Genomic DNA, 5511 nt, shown 5'->3' with positions numbered 1-5511 from the left:
GTAATTAGAGAACAGCACAGTGAAGGAAGGGGACTGTTTTGCTCATTTCCATTTATTGAAATGATTCTCTAAAGAAAAGCTGCACCTTTTTCTGAGCAAAGACACAAGAAAGTGGTTCGTTTTGCTGCTCACTGAAAGCTCTTTATTTGAACGTATTCATCAATTCAGATATAACAGCAGGTTAACAGTTGCCCTCTCTGCGTAAATCAGCCGAATTAATTTTCTTGAGCCGTGCTGCAGCCGAACACATGCAGCTCCCCAAAAGGACCATGAAACAGCCTGGCACTACAGTAATGGGTTGATCAGGATGTTAGGCGTAACAGGGGGAACCTGTAATTGCATTCATTATTGAGATGAGTCCAATCCCGGCAAATTATGCTAGAAAAACATCATGCATTATCTCACCGCACAGAGCTGAAGAGGAGGGAGAGAAAAAGTGCCACAAAGCCTGAGCTCAGCAGCAATTTACTGTTTGCAAAGCTTGTTTCTCCTACGAGAACGGACAGAAAGTGGTTAGGTATTGACGCAATACAAGCAGCTAACGCCCACCTAAATTGACTGCAGTTTTCTGTCTCCTTATGGGGATTTGGTTTACTAGACTAATGTTACCAGACTTGAAATGCTTCCTTTTTCCTACAAGAAAACAAACCCCATATCAGTCTTTACTGCAGCACTTCCCATCTCGTTAGGAAAACCACAATTTATTTTATACTTCTCACTTTACAGCTGTTTCAGGCACACTAACAACTATCACACCTCTTTTTCTGAGTGAGAACAGAGATGTTTCCACAGGGACATGGGACTGCAGTTAAACCTCCAGCAGCAGGATGCTTCCTCTGGGTTTCAGCTGGTGTCACCGACTTCTGCCGCAATTCTTGCTGCGGCACTGAATTCCTGCTGTTTGTCAAGGACTGTTCACACTCGTTCTCCGCACCTCATCTTTGTTTCAATGTTTTATGATCGAGTTAATCAAACAGTTACAGCCAGGTGTTTTTCTGTAGCTGCTCCTTATGAACATCCATTTCCCTTTAGTCAGAGGTTATGAGTAATTTGTCTTTATTCGTCTTTGTCACGAGATCTTTCCCCGAGAAGCATTTGACAGTGAAGTCTTTTTCACAACCATGTCGATTTAAACACATTGTTCCATCAGTCTCGATGGAAAAAAAACTGAAAAGAAACAGAGCAGGCATTAAGGATGACAGGAGCTTTTAACCATTTCATGGCTACATGACAGGAAAACACATGTGCAACGTCTTTTCAATATCAAATTAGCCTCAGTGGATGATTTTAATATTTCACATATTTCTACCCATTTAACCAAATAATGAAATAAGTGCAAATCTGCTGAAATAACAAAAAACAGTCAAAAATACATCAGAAAGTTGCACTACCTATTCCTTAGGATGAATGAGTTTTGAATTACCGTATTTTTCGGCCTATACGTCACAGTTTTTTGCATAATTTACATGCCCTGCGACTTATTTATGGATTTTTGTTCCTCATATTTATAAATCATTTTTTGGCTGTGATATAACCGTTTTCATTCGTTCTGACTGAATTGTGATTAGCTGTACCACTTTCAGCCACTTGATGGCAGCAGAGTAGAAACAGTATATGATATGCTGTTGTATCATGTAATAGGTAAACGTGGCTATAATGACAAATTCAAAAATGTTCAAGACTAAAACAACTGGACTTTATTTATTTTACTTTATACTTTCTTGTTTTTTTTTCTTGAACCTTTTTGAATTTACCATGTCCTGGATGACTGAGAATCTTCACCAGCTATTAATGACTCAATCGACCTGCCATAGCCTCCCCACCTTCATTCTGCTCGCTGCTTGGAACCGTCAAAACAGCTGCACTGCCCCGGTGAAATGTAGCTAATTTGACTATTAAAGTGCATTTATTAAGGTCAACTGAGACACACCTTTGCTATAATTTTGAGCAAACAAATAACTGTTTAGGTGCTTTGCTTGTTAAATTTCGAGTAAACGAGTAGCGTTCCTCTTTTTTCTCCTCCCTGTCTGCGCGCTCACAGGAGCAACTCAGCAGCGAAACTATTTTTGAAATGCAGCTGATTTGACAATTAAATTGCATTTATTAAGCAAACATTACACACCTTTGCTATAATTTTGAGCAAACAAATAATTGTTTATGTGCTTTTCTTGTTAAATAAATGGGACGTATACGGCAAAGCAACATATTTATGGATTTTTCCACTTTATTAGACAAATATGGACTGATGCGACTTATAGGGCGGTGCGACAAGTACGCTGGAAAATAGGGTAATTCAAATTTCACCATCTTGTTTGTTTTTGTTTCACCAAGTGGATTTTAATCTGCAGTTTAAAATCATTCCTGCCAAAATGTAGCGTTTTGCTTAGAAACTATCACTCAGTCAAAACCATTTAAGTTGAAAAATCTAACAAAAGCAAAGAAAATGTGTTTCTTATTGTTTTGTTATGTGCACAAATCTACCTCTTCTGCATTAAAGTTATGCATGTGTTTGCAAATCCACTCCATATTTCTATGGAGTAAGAAGAAAGGCAAAAATTCTAAACCTGAAATGGTAAAAAAAAAGGGAAACAAGTTGTGTAACATAAAAAAGACTTAGTAAGTAGAACATCAGAAAAAAAAAAGAATTAGGGTAATTAGCGACAAGGTCAGCGAGATAATTGTGAGTGAAAAGTGCTCGAGGGAAGGAAGGAGGAGGAAGATCAACACTGGAAAGGAGAACATGGGGAAAAGCTCAGCAAATTAAAATAAGGTCTCACAGCACAAAACAGAACATTAGAGGCCCAGGAGTTTTTGAAGGGCTGCATGTTGCCACCACCGTTCATGCCAAAGTTTTACACAAAGATCCTCTTGAGAAATATAAATCTTTAATCAAAATTTGACCAAACCAGACCAGAATTTAGTTCAATATATGAAAAACTGTCAGACTGAGCCATTCTAGTGGCTGCAAAGGTCAATTGGCTGAGGTGGCCATCTTGATATAGAATGACTTTAATAGTCAGTCATAAATGGCCATCCACTGATTACTTTCTGAGAGTTGCATTAAAAGCTATTCAATTCAATTTAATTTATTTATATCGCGCCAAGTCACAACAACAGAAGTCATCTCAGGGCACCGAACAGAAACATTCATATACAGTAGTTCTTCGCTACTTCGCGGTTCGTTTATCGCGGACTCGCTCTATCGCTTTTCAAAATAAGATTGGACATGACACACAACTGACTGATTGATGGATGAGCTGCACGATCGGCATGGATTTTTTAATTTAAAATGAATTATTTAAAATTATTTAGCACCTGCTGCATATTTGTGCAGCCCATACTGCAGGATAAACTTCCTGCTGCAGCTGATCAGCTGTTCACAGTTAAGAGTGGAGAAGTGGGAGTGGCCAAGAGTGCTTGCAGGTGCCAAAGAGCAGAGGAGGCAGGAAGCTGAAATTATGACATTCTGTACTCTTTAAGAGCGTTTAGAGTTTAGAAACATTGTTTAGAATATTGCAAGAGTGTGGGAAGAGTTTAAAACGCCTTTACATATATATATTAAAATAAGCTATTACTACTTGTACTACTATTCATACTTTGCAGTTTTTCACTTATTGCACGTCTTCAGGGTACGACTACTGTACCCAGTACTGGTATAAATATTAGTACATCTCTTCAATCTTGATCACTATTTGACAGAACAACACTTTGTAAATGACCAGGCTTTCCCTTTTACAGGTGAGAGGAGGCGGACCTGTCAAAGCCCAGACTGCGAGCCAGTAGCCTCCAGTCACAGCCTCGAGCACTGGGAGCATCCAAACTGGCACAGATCTTCTGGCGGATGGAGTCAGGTAGGCGAAAGGCATAAGGTCCCAGCTGAGAAGAAGGTATGCAGGAGGTTCCTGAGGGGAGTGGCGAGTGCGGCGGGAGAGTCTGGTTTCACAGAGAAAAATGGAGCAGAGGTGAGCTTCACTGCAGCTTTCTGTGTGTGTTTGTGCAAAAAATAGTTGTCCCCATTACCTCCTGGATGTCTGTGTGCAGCTGGAATATCTGTCCCTCCCCTTCCACCTGTCGGACACAGATCTTGCAGGCGAGCTGCGACACGGCCAGGCTGGCTCTCTCCAGGCTGAAGGTGCAGTGCAAAGGTCTCTGACTGCCACTCCAGATGTGATAGAAGGGGATCTCCTGACGCAAAAAGACAAAAAGCTAAAACAAACGTTTCTATACTTTTGTTTTCGGCAGCACGGTGTGACAGTTTCATTAGAGTTTCCTCAGATTTATTTCCAAAGCACAGTCTTAAATTAGAGCCATCAGATCCCCTTTGGTTTTTCAGAACAGGGTCAGAACGTAAACAGTACAGCCAAGCAAAAACAGCTGCTGTAGATGTTATGAAGGCAATATTCACAGAGAGAACCCCAAATATATTTTAGAACAACTTTTACTCTTTATGTTTTATTCCTACAGAAACAATTTGTGCACGTGAACAGCCAGGACCAAAGTTCAGATCTGCCTCATGAACGCATGTACACATATTATAGATGTACAGTTTGATGTATTTAGCCACCTGGTACTTGGCCAGAAGTTTGCTTCTCCAGTAGGTGTGAGGAATGTCGTGGATGGACAGGCGGAGATTGTGGTAACTGTCTTTGAAGAGCAGTGGTTTGGGATCTTCTATCAAAACTCCACCTAGACTCCTCTCCAAATCCAGCACATCCTGCACAGAGGAAAAAACATATTTATTTATTAACCTTTTTTTAATCAGACAAACCTCATGGATCTTTTTCGCAAGGTATGCCTGGGCCTGAAGGCCGACCAGATGTGTAATTCTGGACTGTGGGAGGAAACCGGAGTAACTGGAGGAAACCAATGCAAACTCAAGGAGAACATGCACCAAACCAGAGATAGAACCCAGGAGTGTGATAACCACTAAACTGTCGTACTGCCCACATTAACATTATAGTTCAGAAAAACTCAAGTCAGGCTCCTGACATATTTTCCTGGCTGCAAGTTCAACAAGAGTTTGATCAGCCTCATTGAACTCTTTTTGTTGCTAGCTCCATGTCAAAAAAAAAAAAATCTTATTTTTCTTGACTTCAAAGTTAATGAAGTGTCACGAGTTGTCTGCACTAATGGCGCTTTGCCACGGTCTCAACTCTCATCTGTTGCGCACCACACTGCCCCAGTTAAGGGCCTGCCCACTGCTGGTACCCACACCACTCATCCCAGTTTATGGGACCACCTTGTTTGAGGTTCTCCGCAGACTGCTCCAAGGTGTCCATTCTGACGTAAGCAGAAAGCAGCCGTTGATTGGCCAGCAGAGCTATGCCACTGCATGACCCGGCCAGCAAAACTGCAAATTACATCAGAACCTCCATTTCCTCTCTGATCATATTGATGGACGGTGCCACAAGAAATGAGTGCATTTACAGAGAGATAAAGAGATACAGAGTTTGTTTTGTTGTTGCAACTTTCACACTGTGTCCCATCTAGGACACAGTGCGAGATATGATT

Source organism: Nematolebias whitei, chromosome 1 (genome assembly GCF_014905685.2).
Source record: "Nematolebias whitei isolate Nwh7 chromosome 1, NemWhi1, whole genome shotgun sequence".
In the NCBI taxonomy this organism is placed as follows: Eukaryota; Metazoa; Chordata; class Actinopteri; order Cyprinodontiformes; family Rivulidae; genus Nematolebias; species Nematolebias whitei.
This window is presented reverse-complemented; position numbering follows the sequence as displayed.